Source organism: Oenanthe melanoleuca, chromosome Z (genome assembly GCF_029582105.1).
Source record: "Oenanthe melanoleuca isolate GR-GAL-2019-014 chromosome Z, OMel1.0, whole genome shotgun sequence".
NCBI lineage: Eukaryota > Metazoa > Chordata > Aves > Passeriformes > Muscicapidae > Oenanthe > Oenanthe melanoleuca.
Genome location: NC_079362.1, coordinates 25,494,078 through 25,507,532, shown reverse-complemented (window position 1 = coordinate 25,507,532; position 13,455 = coordinate 25,494,078). Strand labels below are relative to the sequence as shown.

Here is a 13,455-nt window from a genome sequence, read left to right as displayed (position 1 = left end):
TTCTGCTTTTTGTTTTTTACATAGATCACCTAGCTCAGCCTTAAATGTGCTAGTTCACAATTGCTGAAAATGCAAGTAAATCTTTCCCTTCCATTTAAAAAAAATCATTTAAAAGGAATGCAAGAAAAAGAATAAAAAAATCAATGCCACATTAATACGGTAAAGTCACAATAAATTTACTTGCAGAAATATTACACTAGCATGATTACCCAAATAATAGGAAGATATTTATGTAAATATGAACATATTTAAAACATATCCCCCACAAGGACTAAAGCAATTAAAAAAATCTTCACTGCATATGGAAAAGATCAACCACTCCACTAGAATAAAGACACATAACATAAATATATCTAGTGCTGAAACAGAAATATCAGTATGGGTACATCCAAAAGACATCTGAAAGGGCCATTGAAGACGTGCTTGGTGAGATTTGAAGACATCTGATAAAATTCCTTAGCAGTTTCAAGGTCATTATTATGTGTCTGCAGTTACAAACGCTCAATAATATATCATGGCAAAACCTTCTAATACCTACGTTTCTCTCCAATTAAGCAATATTGTTGTACTCTGTTGTACAGAGTGCATACAGAATTGCCAATTTTATATCCGCAAACAAAATTATTTCTGTATAATCACTATAAATGAGGTGCAGAGTCCACTGCTAGAGCTATCATCCCTAATATAACATTTCTGAAAGGTCAGAGAAAAAGAGATGAAAAAAACCTGAATGAACTTCAGCGCTCAGAATTCATGGAAGTCAAAAGGGAAAACTGAAGCCGTAATACTTCCTCAACCCCACACAGTGGAACACCTTCCAGGCTCCCTCAGCTTGATTTAAAATTGGCCATCAAAGCAAAGACAAAGTCAAATGGCACGGAGTTTTTCAGCACAAAAAATTGGGAACCTATTACTTTTAATGAAAATACACACACCCTGAAATACTCAAGTCATTAGTGTCACAATTTTTTCCAATATCGCTTGTAAGAACACAAGACACTGAAGTCCTACAGGGCTACTAAACTTTATCAACCGAGGCTGTCTTCAAAACTTAAATATGGCAACTTCTAGTCTCAGAGACTTCAATTAAACAAACTTCAATCAAAGACTATTTTATAACCACAAATTTCTAGTACGTTTTGCGTGGTTTCTGGATTTTTTCAAAAACTACCAATTTTCCAGTTCTAACAAGTAACACCTGAACTTCAACAGACGCTACCGAGAGGGTAACGAGGTGAAAGGGGTACCGAGCTGCCTAGGTGCTCCAAGACTCCTCATTATCAGCACTATGCAGCTGCAGCAAAATCAACTCCCTCTCCACGCACTCAAGGCAAGAATTGATTTTTTTTTTGCGCGGCAGGGCAGTCCGAAAGGGCAGGCAATGCACCGAACCTCGGCAACGCTCCGTGAAAGAAGCGGGGATGACAGGGCGCCGACCCCTCAGCCTCACCAAGCGCGGACAAGCCACCTCGGTGCAACACTCGGCTACTCAGCACGACGGAACCCCCGAAATAAAACAAAGCACTTGAGCAGTGCACCCTCTCACCGCCATCCCCCCAGCCCAGGCTGTCCTTTCCAGCGCGGAACTCCCCAGCCCAGCAGGGCCCACTCGCAGGGCGGGACCCTCCGCACCGCCTGCCCCGGTGCGCGGGGGGGAAGGCCGGCACCGGGCAGGACCGGGTGCTCCGCCAGGGCCGCCGCACCTTTTCCATCGGGAAAGGAGGGAGCGCTGCTGCCGGCCACGCAGCCCCGCCCGCGGGCGCGGCTCGGCTCCCTGCGCCCCGCAGGTGCGGCGGGCAGCCCTCGGCGGGCAGCCACCGCCCCGCGCCTTCCAGCCGCGGCCCTCTGCTCCCCGCCGCTGCGCCGGGCCGGACGGCGCGCTCGGGGGGCGGCAGGTGCAGCGCGGGGGGCAAGAGCGCTCCGGTTAGAGCGGGCAGACGCGAACAAGATGGAAAGGAAAGGTGCTGCTTGCGGGGACAACGGGGGCGACGCTCGAGCGGAAGGGCCAGGCCAGGGAGATAGGTGGGGTGAAAGTCATTCAGAGAGATGCTCCTGATTAGACAAGGAGTTTATTGAACAGTGCTTTGTCCGGAGGACAAGTGTTTAACAGACTAGTTACTATCCCACTAAAAGGGGGGGGGGGGGGGGAGCGGGGCAAAGGAAACAGTCAGAAAAACCCAGCGATTAAAGCAAGAAGTGATTAAAGTCATCTACTACGAGACAGCGGGAAGGGAATGAAGTGACCGTTCGCAGAAAAAAAAGAAACCCCTCTTGACCGACCACCAAGTTGGAGTTTTGACCCTAGACCGCAACAAGCCGATACCGGCGGAAAGCCACCGGTCACTTACAGCAGTAGCGGCCGGTGAAGGTCTCCGCACACGCCTTGATTTTCCTTTACCCTTTGGTGGGGGGTACCCCCACCATGCGCCGGCGGCGCCTCGCCCAGGCCGCCCCGCCTTCCCGCCGTGCTGCCCGCGCGGGCTACAGCCCCGCTCCGGCTCCAGCTCGCCTCCACTCCTGCTCCGGGGCCAATCCGCCCCGGCGCGCCTCCGCCAACACCGCATGGCTCCCCGCAAGCCCCGTGTCCGCTCCCAGACCCTCGACCCGCCCTTCTTGCAGCAGCCCGGGACCGGCAGCTCGGCTGCTCGCTGTCCTGCAGGGGCGGCGAGTTTGGCAGAGCGTGGTTACTGCTGCTGCCGTCTGAGGCTGGGAGCAGGGCGGGGGAAAGGTGTCCGCTGCCCGAGGGAGCGGCGCAGCACCCCGCAACCGCCTCACCTGATGGCTTCACCGCTCCCTCCACCCCACTGGCGCGCACTCGCCCTGCCGCCAGCAGAGGGGAGGTCCGGTGACGGGCAGATAAAGGCCCCCACAGCCCGCCCCCGTGGGCACCGCCTGAGTGACGCTGCCGGCGGCCACTCAAGAAGCCCCGTGCCCGCGGGGCCGCGCCCCCGGGAATGCGGGCACTTGGCGGAGCCAAGGCCGGGCGGGCCCTACTGGGCGGCCGCCGCCGAGCACCTTCGAGCGGCGGGGAGAGCATGGCAGGTCCTGCTGATCAGGATGGGGCGGGAGCTTGCCTTCCCGTCCCCGGTGGGGTCAGAGATAGGGCACCACAGTGCTTGCTCATCTCCCTAAGGCTCCCCGGCTGGCCATCTTTCCCCGCAAAGTGTCGAGCCCCGGAGGCTGAACGCTGCCTCCTCTCCGGAAACGGCTCGGCGGGGCGGACGAGCCCCCACGCCGCCCGCCCGAAGGGGCGCAGCGATAGCGAGCGCTCCGTGCCCCCCGCGATGGGCTTTAGCCGCTCCGGCAGCGCCGTCCCGTTTCCTGCTCCAGCGGTGTCACAGGGGTGTCATTGGTAGAGGGGCGGCGGGGTCCCGTCCCCGCGGCAGTGCATGGCTTGGTGTGTCCCCCGCCCTCCCAGCGCTCCAACGACTAGTCAAAACACACCGACTCACAGCCGGTCCTCGGAAACGACTTGATGTTTAACTATCCATTTGCCTCGCTCATATAGATATCACATTAATTATTTTCGTACGTGAAATAGATGTGTGACGTGCTGGCAGCAGCACAAATTAAACAACAATGGCAGTGCTCGGGGTCTTTGCCGGTAGCACAAGCTGCAGCGCCAGCATTTACCATCGCCGCCTCCTCCTCCTGCCCAGACCCTCCCACCGCCGCGGGGACGGAGGGCGAGAGGACGGGAGATGCGCCCGAGGATGGGACGCCCCGTCCGTCCCTTTGCCCGGAGCCCCGCCAGATTCGCTGCCGCGGCTGCCGGATGCAAACTTTCCCCGCGCACACCGGTGGCCGCTGTCCGCATCCCCCGCCGCCCCGGTAGGACCACGGACAGAGATCGGGGCCGCCCCGCCCACGCTGCCCGTGCACCGCCGCGCAGTGCCCCGACGCCCCGAACAAAGGGACGGGTCCCCTCCCGCGGCGGGTTACTCATCCCCACGAAAAGACACGGGTCCACCCCGCCCGATGGTAACAGACTTCTGTCCGGGAAAGCTCAGCGGCTCTCCTGACCCCCCGCCCGCCCACCGCACCCGCTGACAATACGGCCGGCCGCGTCTTTGTGCGCCGTGGCACGCAGTCGCCTCCCAGCCCCGCAGGGAGCCACGGAACGCCGTGCGGCTAATGCCATTAGGCACGGAGAGCCTTATCCCGGCTAATCTGGAAACGCGAGTTTATCTCCTCAAAGTGATACCGTCTCCTTCCACCCGCGCGGTGCGGGTCCGTCCCCTCGGATACTCCCCGCAAGGAGACGTATCCGGAGCTGGACGGGCGCGGTCACGCCGGGAACTTTGCGGCTGGGCCGGCCCAGGTAGGGATGCGCACGCCGTCCTGCGTGGGCGCGGTGCGGTCCCCCGGTTTCAGCGGCTGCCCTCCCCACGCTGCGAACACTTGCAGCAACTCAGCTGGGCGGGCACGCTGCCACAGCCCCGGACTGCCGCCGGCACGATCCGCGCCGACACGGAGCAAACGCAGGTGATCAGCACGATTCCGCAAGGCATGCACCTCTGGAACGGATCGCGTGCACCCGATCGCACACGTACAATAATGGAAAGAATCAAGCCATAACTTACCTTCCTCGCGTCGGCTTATTTAAAAAAAAAAAAAAAAAGTAAAAAAAAAAAAAAAGTAACGGTGCAGTTCTCCAGAAAAGGAGTAAGAGGCAGATGGATAATTCTCTCAAGACAACAGACAAGAGCTAAATTGCTGACAGTTATAAAAAGGAGCAAACAAAAAAACAAAACAAAAACAAAAAAATCCTTTCCCTCCCCCACCCCCAACAGTCCGACACTAGAGGAAAAATTAAAAAAAAAAAAAAATTAAAAATGAAAACGGCAGAACTCAAAAGGCAGAGAGTGACAGGACGACCCTCCTTTCGCAACCCAATGGAACAAAAAGAGGGGAGGGAGAAATGAAGGAACAAAGAAAAGAAGGATGGAAGGGCGATTTTAAAGACGCTCTCTCTCTCTCTCTCCCTTCCTCCCTGCTGGTCACTTCCTAGCGGCTCGCCACCCGAGCCAACTGCAGCATCGCGGAGTGCGCGGGGGGTCGCGGGGGGGTAGGGGGGACGCCGTGCGGTGCGGTGCCGCGCCGTGCCTCGCAGGGAGGCGGACCGCTCCGCAGATTTATAGCAGCCCCGCCGCCCGGCTCCTGCCCGCCGCCCCGCCGCGCCGGGGTGCGTGCGTCTGCGTACCGCGCCCGGCGGCGCGGCCGCGGGGGCGCGGTGGGGGGCGTGTGTCCGTCCAGAGTCGGCCGCGTCCCGTCCCGCGTCCGTCTGTCCGCGCCCGTACCCCGCGCGGCAGCCGCCCCACGCCTACCCCGGCGCCACGCGCGGCAGCGTCCCCGCACCCCGGCGCAACGCAGGCTGCTGGCGGCGCCGCGCGCCCACATTGGCCCGGCCGCCGCCCACTGGCCCCGCCCCCGGCGAGGCGGCGGCCGCCCATTGGCCGCGCGGGCCGCCACTCCGGCAGGGCGCATGGCGCCGCGCTGCAGCGTGCGCTGCGCTGCGCCGCGCGGGGCCGCCTCGGCGCGCGCGGGCGGGCGGGCCCGGGGGCGGGCGGCCCCGGCGGGAGCGGCTCCGCAGGGATGGCCGGCGCTCCGCAGGGATGGCCGGCGCTCCGCAGGGATGGCCGCGGCTCCGCAGGGATGGCCGGCGCTCCGCAGGGATGGCCGGCGCTCCGCAGGGATGGCCGCGGCTCCGCAGGGATGGCCGGCGCTCCACAGGGATGGCCGGCGCTCCGCAGGGATGGCCGGCGCTCCGCAGGGATGGCCGGCGCTCCGCAGGGATGGCCGGCGCTGCCGGCCCGCGCAGCCACGTTGGGAGCGGGGCGGTGCAGCACGGCACGCCCGGGGCGGCCGGCTCGCGGGGCCACCATTCCTTCGCAAGCAGCTTTTTTTTTTTTTTTTTTTTTTTTTTTTTTTTTTTTTTTTTTTTGCTTTGTTTCGGCTTTTTCGGTTTTGTTCCTTTTTTTTTTTATTTTTTTTTTTTATTTTTTTTTAATTTTTTTTTTATGTCCCCACCCCGCCTAGTTCTTTCCGCACTTGTGCCAAGCTTGTTGTTATCCGCCAGGGACTGCTCTTGCCATTTGCCCTTCTGGGAGTGGATATAAGAACGTGCGTTAAATAACGATATTTTAAAAATACTTGTAACAAACATTCCGAGAGGAAGGAAAGGAAGAAGCAAGCTTTTATTCGTGATGTAGTCAATTCCCATCTTGCAGAGCAAACAAATGTTTGCAAAGAAAAGAGGTGTTATACGGAACAATCCCGCATGGTATTCTGAAGCGTGCCTTTCCCTCTCTGTACGGTTTGACCTTCACTGCACTTCATCACTTCTTTTCAGAATCAGAAGTGCTTCCTCGATGTGTCTTTTCTTGTGTAACACAAGTGTGTGTTATGTATTTCCAATAGCAAAGCACTTATACCCTGCTGAAAGCAAATGCTTTATTAGAATATTCTGGCATTTGTGTGTAGCAAAGCATAAAAATAGAAGCACAAATGGAGACATAGCGTTTCAATGAGAGTGTCCCTGCCTGTTTATAAATTATTAATACAATGAATTGTGTGTCATTTATTTCTTATGATCTCCCTATCCTACCACTGTGACAACAACTGAGAATTATACAGGGACTGATTTTACATTTTACACAATTAGTTCTATGCTTAATGCATCCAATGTTTTCTCTAGAACACACAATCTGATCATCAACAATGTATCACCAGACTTTTAAATGAGCATCATTCCGAAAAGGAAGGTAACTCCCTAGTGGAACAAGTACCAAACTTCTGGTTCCAAGGACTGAATAAAGAACGGGGTGGGGGTGGCTACTTTCTCAAAGCTGTTTATACAGAATTCCTACATGAAGTGATGTCTATTCAGACACAGTTGGTGGATGTATGTATAAATAAATGTGCTTTTGGCAGCGTAAGTATTCAGAAAGGTTTACACTTTTTCAGCTTATGTCTGAGGCTCAGACTTGTTTAATTATGGTAAATTTTACCTTTTGGTACAGCAAAAATGCTACCGAAAGTCTCCTAATGATACCAAAACTAATCTGCTCAAGTTTTTTATTCTATAGGAGCATTTATCAACAAGTCATATATTTGTACACCTCTGAAATAAAATATTAAAATTATTGTTTTGTTCTACCAAGTAGAAAACATGTATAAAAACTGTGCACAATGTTTGTCTTCAGAATTACTAGATTTAGTTGCTTATTACTTTCTCGCTTCATGTATTTAAGCCAAATAAAAAGATAAAAAAAGAAAAAAAAGAGAAAAAAAGGTGTTCCTTAGGAGAACATCGTCAATGTATAAAAAGAGAGAAAGAGAGACAATAAAAAATATGTTTAGACAATTTCTTAAGCAGTCTGATGCATTCATGCCAAATATGTCAGGCACCTCCCTCCTCCCCTCACTCCCTGCAAAACAAATTTTAAAATGGTGTAAATATACGCCTGTTTTTAGAACTAAAGAAACTCTGTTTAAAGTGGATTCCAAAATGCAGAATGTATTCTGTTGGAAATCAGAATAGTGTTTTTCTGAAGTTTCAGGAAATTAAAGGACTCTGCTCTCAGCAGCTTCACTGTCAGGTCTAATATTTAGGACTCCTGATTCTGTCTTCTCCCCACAACACTCCCCTCCCAAAAGGATCAATCTTCCAGCTATAATTAGTGACCAGCTTTTAAAGAAAAAATCCCAACTTTATGCATTTTCTTTCGAGGCTTAATATCTCTACCAATAATGTACTCACATCTGTCATGTTTGTCAATACACAGTGCTAAAATGAAATTAGGCAGAAAATAGCTGTTTTAGCGAATTGCCCTGTCATCGGCCTTTCTCATCTCTGATGTGTATTCAGAGGCCCTTTATTCCAGGTATGGCAGGAGAAAGAAAGCCAAATTTTCCGTTCTCTCAGGAAAAACGTGCTTTCCTGTGAAGTTCCCCTTTGCTTAGGTAGTATGTCTGAAAAGAAGTCTTTATGATTAGCGGTAGCTGGTTGTCTGGACACAGCCTTTAGCTAAAACGTGTACGGGTTATTAAACAGACGTTGGACATGGAAGACTGTAGCAGGGAGGAAGGGCACTGGTTGTTGTTCAGGCGTGCTGAACCCTCTTGGATCCTCTGGGCAGGACTGAGCGGTCAGCGAATGAGAGTAAAAAATAGCTAGCACAGAGGGGATTTTTTTTTTTTTTTTTTTTTTTTTTTTTTTTTTTTTTTTTTTTTTTCTGTTAGTGAAAGTGAAAAAATAAGCAAGCGAGCAACGGAGGAAGCGCGCCTGCTGCCCACGGGCGGGGCGGGCACGGCTCAGCACCACGGACAGCGCCCCGGGAACCGGGAACCGGGAACGGGAACCGGGAACGGGGAACCGGAGCGGCCCCTCCCACCCCCACACCCCACGACACCCGCGGGGCTGGCACCCCTCTCCAGCACTCCGGACAGACGGCTCCTGGTGCTCGGATGTCGTCATATGGATGGGCGCGTTGTGCCTGTGTGTTACTGAACCCCGGGACTCTGCAGGCTCTTTCCCGGGGGTAACCTAGGTTTGCTCCCATTGCTTTCACAAACAAACGGTGACAGGCATGAGGGTTTCACACCAAGTCTTGGGACACACGCTTCCTGAGACAACACATACTTGCATGGCCTTCAGTCCTAATGCGGGATTGTTTTACCTACTTCTCCGAACATAAGATACAGACATTGTAAAAAACTACAGTACTATGAACACTGCAACTGAGACTACTGTATCATTTTCTATTCTATTACACAGAAACGACTGAATGTTACTAAAAAACTATTGTCAAAGAGAGGTTACCATTTAAGTGGGGAAAGGAAAGAAGGGTGTTTCACTTTTTTTTCCCCCCTCTAAGGTATCTCTACAAAAGGTAACCACAACTCCTCAGGTTTTCTACAGGCAACTGTGGAATCTTCATCTGGGAAAAATACCTGGAAGAAGTTGTCTATTTACCTAAACTATAATATATTTACTTGTTTCCTACTGTGACCAGGAAAAGGCAGATTGCTGCTGCACCACAGCTGAGGTAGTTTCTTTTATTGAGGATTTGTATTTCCAGTGGTGTGAAATGCACATCTAATTGTAAAATAAGACTGTGTCACTTGCCAGTCAGTTGCTGCCATCAACCTCTTTTGTGCTTGGATCAAATTACTGCACAACAGAGAAAGTGACAGCATCAGGGCACAGTGACAAAGCTGCAGTTTGCATGGAAAGAAGACTGAGGCCCAAAGAGACACTGCAGCTACAGAAACAGCTGTCTTATCAGCACACTGCAGAGATAGAGATGGCTCAAGAGGTCCTCAACAGATAATGACTTGAATAGCTTTGCAATGCGCCAAACTTCATGCTTGATAAGACCAGCCCAGTGTAGAGAGCAGCAGAGATCGAGCTCTCTTCTGTTTTATCTGTGCTGTAAATTAAGAAATTGAAATTCAGATGGCACAGCAGCCAGCATGTTGCTGATAATCCAGTGAAGTAAACTGTCATTAGGATCTTTTCAGCAAAAAGAAATACTCTTACCTGATGCTGCTTTAATAAAAATACCTTAAAAAATCCCGATCCCAAACTGCTGTCCCAACAGTACCAAACTGGGGTGGGGATTCCTTGTCTGTTTTGCTGTTGTGACATATCTCTGAGTCCCAGAACAAACCATTCATTTGGCTGTCAAGTTCTTTACAAAGGACAAAACACTTCCCCTTTGAAACTGTAGCAGCTTATTTCCAATTCCCCATTTCCTCTGCAGGAGAAGGAACTGCACTGTGATTTTTAATACACAACAGTCAAGCTCACATGAAAGCACACAAGATCAATTCTGTAGCAGACAATATAAGCATGTGTTTGTGAGCACAGCTAAGCAAAAATTAACTACTGCTGCAAAAAGAATCTGTAATGACCTTTGGAATTATTCACTTGAAAAAAAATGAGCCATGGTACACAAACTACTATATTCTATAGGAGAAAAAGAATTCTGTTTCCAACTATGTTTTTAGTTTAATTAACAGCATCAGATTAAAATATTATAGCTCCACTTTTTTCCAGCAGAAGTACTCTAGACAGAGTATGGCTTACCTTTGATCTCTATTTTTCTAAAAAAGCTTTGTAGAAAATGCAATTAAAAAGAATATAATCGGAGTATATAACCTAAGGTCACAGAGCATTATTTTCTAAGTAAGAGTTTGTTACATGCACTTAATTCCTTGAGATTGGTTCTTGAAGGGCCAGAGTAACTTTATAGGCTTGTATGCCATTAAGTTATCTAATTTTGGCCTCTAAGGCTACCTTTCCATCTTATTTGAATAATAAATTAAGTTAAGATTAACTATTTCTTAATGAAAGACAAGGCTCTTAAGCCAAGAGAAACCTGAACAGAAACCTAAAGATTTACCACTCAAACTTGCTAAATGGAGGGCAGAGAGGCAAGACTACTTTTATCCTTTGATAATCTAACCACATATATTTGGCCTTAGCCTGTCACTATATCTGATAGCAGGAGCTAGCAAGAAAGAAGCCACAAGGACCCAGAAGATGAGTAATTTATTTAATATATTAAGACAGTAAGCTTTCTCAGAGCCAAGAAGAAAGGCAGAATCAGGGGAGAAGGGAAGCATCTTTGGCACACTTGCTTTTTTGCTTGTCCCTGAGATCTGGGGGCTTTTCTAACGATGTGGCAGAGAGCAAAACCAGAGTGTGATGTGAGAAAGCACAAGGCACACGCGGATAACATCAAACCTGTTCAGCAACTTAGATCCACTGTGCAGCTTCAGCACACACAAGTTATTGCCAAAAGGCTGTCCCTGAATCAGAAAAATACTCGGTTTCTGAGATGCATTTCAGAGTTAACAAGAAGGCAGGTCGTTTTGATAAAATTCACAAGCCAGAGAACTCAACTGTAGCAATTTGCCCTTGTGCCTTTTAATTTGAGGGGAATACGTAAACAGAACCTGAAGTGATTGATATCCTTGCCAGCAAAACACTGTGTAAATGTGAGGAGAAATAACCTTGTGTAAAAGAGACAATGAAAAGCAAAAATGCAATCAATATTTTTAATGCTGCTTCTTATCTCAAAATAACAAGTTCTTTTTAAGTTCTCCAGTGAATCATCCCACATACCGTCAATTCAGTTAGATTAAACTTCAACCATAACAATAACTTTCTCCAAGAAAAAGATGTATGGTTATAAAGTAATTGTAATGAGCATATCTTCTTGTGGTATTAAAGCTACAGGAATATTGACTTAAAAGATGGATTTTACTTTTTTTCAAGAACCTGTGTCTGTTTTCATTTGTTGAGGTGGAAAGCATGTATTACTCAAAATAGCTTTTTTAGTATGCCAGCATTTTTCCTGCTGACAGCACAGTGAAGAATAGAGTAGCTGTTGCTACCATTATTTTACTGAAAAAGTCCTTATGAATTCCAAAGTGTTTGTATAATGTGTAATTACATCATTTTCAGATAATCAGATCACAAAAGTAAGACAGAATTTTTTCAACCTCATAAAGAAAGTACTTAAATATATTCCAAATAATTTTAAGTATCAACTTCAATTCTTTGTTTCATTCAAGATGACTCCAGCTGATAATAATGATTCAGCAAAGTACACTTTGTGTTCTGCACTAACATATGAGGGCAGGATTTCAGAAAGTGTATGAAACTAGTTTATCTCCTTCCTTCTACAAATAAAGTTTATCTTTTTACAACACACGCCCGCTATGACTGCTCAAACACCGTGAGTAAACAACTGTTCACATGCTCTTCAGAAGAGATATTAAAAATGCTTTTTTTCATAGCAATATACTACAGGCAGTTACCTCTTTTTTATGTCTACTCCATGCTTGCCACATAACTTTACACAGTTCTTCATACTTTTCCTTTACATTTATATGTTGCATGTTGCAATATTTTTATAAAGTGGCTTAATAGTCAAAATATGTAGAATTAGCCAGTTATTTCTTGCAATTACTAGATAGGAAAACCAAATCTCACTTTCAAAACGGTCTTCCCTCATGTTACTTGCATCATCAAGATCTTTCTTTGAGCTATCAAGATTAAAAGTATCTAAATTACTTTTTAGTCTTTTTTATGTCAGAATTACTCACTTGTGATGGACACAATGGTCTTTCACTGATGCTGGCCTAGTTTTCTTGTATTTAAATGCTGGAGGTTTTGTTTCTTCTGCCTATGCAGCTCAGTTTTTGCATCAGGAGTACTATGCATAGCTCTGTACTACTTTGATTCTGCTCAAGATGAGTCATCAGCAAATCTAAATCATAAAAGATCATGTAGCTGTAAATACCTAAAAAGTTATTCAAACTAATAGGAAGGTACTGCACTGTCTTACGACTTAGTGGAACAAAATATATAACAAAATTACAGCAACTTGGTCTTTAGGTAATAAATATATGCCCTGCAGAACTGGTATAAAGGTGCTAATTTTTATTATTATTGTTTTAGCAGAGATTCAAGAAAAGGAGAGTCTTATTTCTGCTCCTTAGTTCAAAAGAAGCACCCCAAATTAAGGCAGTAAGAAATATAGATTTTTGAGTAACAAAATTTTGGACAAATCCTATTTTCTTCTACAATCAGCATGCCACATCCACATAAGGCAGAGAAGTAGAATACATTGATTTTAAAATGTTCATTGCCAACTTGCATTGCATTTCTCATAGGATAAAAATGAAACACAGTGTTAGTTAAATTACTGTAAAAAGGGTATACAAAAGTGTATCTACAGAGTACTTAGAGATAGAACCAAATGAAGCGCTCTATAAAATAAGGACTTACTGGAGTATAACTTTTAGGGTCACGATAGTATTTCTGTCCATGCTTTAGAAGATGCAACAGAGTGAATTAGAACTCTGGAATTCTGCAAGCAGAATGATAAAAAGCATTTGTTTAAGGGCAGAACACAAAATTATCTTTTCAGAACAGGAAGACTTACCAGCAAGATAAACCTCAAAAAGTGACAAGTGACTGTGATTCTTGGAAAAGTAAGATCATAATCAAATGTGCAAATAAAAAACCAGAAATCCTGAACATAAGGTTGTAGGATACTACCAGGAGTTATGGAAATACATTGTTGCAAGGAAGAGAGATTTCACTCTGAGATGTACAAACAAGAGCATGATTTAAAAAGAAATACATTAGTATATTTCGTATTTGACATTGATGAGCTGGAAATAGAACACTGCATCCAGTCTTTCCTCATTTTAAGAAAAACTGGAGAAAGCCTATAAAAAGTTATTTAAAAGCAAAGATTTTAGAAAACTTGAATAAAATTTAAGAGAAGATTAGTTTAGAAACAGAAACTTTGACAATGAATACAGAAAAATGTAGTAATTATGTCAAGACAGACATGACTGGCACCATCACCAGTCCTTTATTAAAAACTTTTTGTGCCTTCTCTCAGGCAGCTCCACACAGCTCTGGCACCT

The 13,455-nt window shown here is 47.4% G+C and overlaps 1 protein-coding gene across 11 annotated transcripts in view; it reads right to left on the bottom strand.

Annotated features, from left to right (window-relative positions):
- The window catches only part of ELAVL2 (ELAV like RNA binding protein 2), an 88,543-nt gene extending 83,114 nt beyond the window's left edge, over positions 1 to 5,429 (bottom strand). For 3 of the 11 annotated variants that reach the window (XM_056514521.1, XM_056514522.1, XM_056514520.1), the window contains exon 1: positions 5,328 to 5,376. The gene's annotated coding sequence lies outside the window, so the exon portion shown is untranslated. The other 8 variants (XM_056514516.1, XM_056514519.1, XM_056514514.1 and 5 more) reach the window with 7 other exon arrangements.
- Positions 5,430 to 13,455: the final 8,026 nt, after the last annotated feature.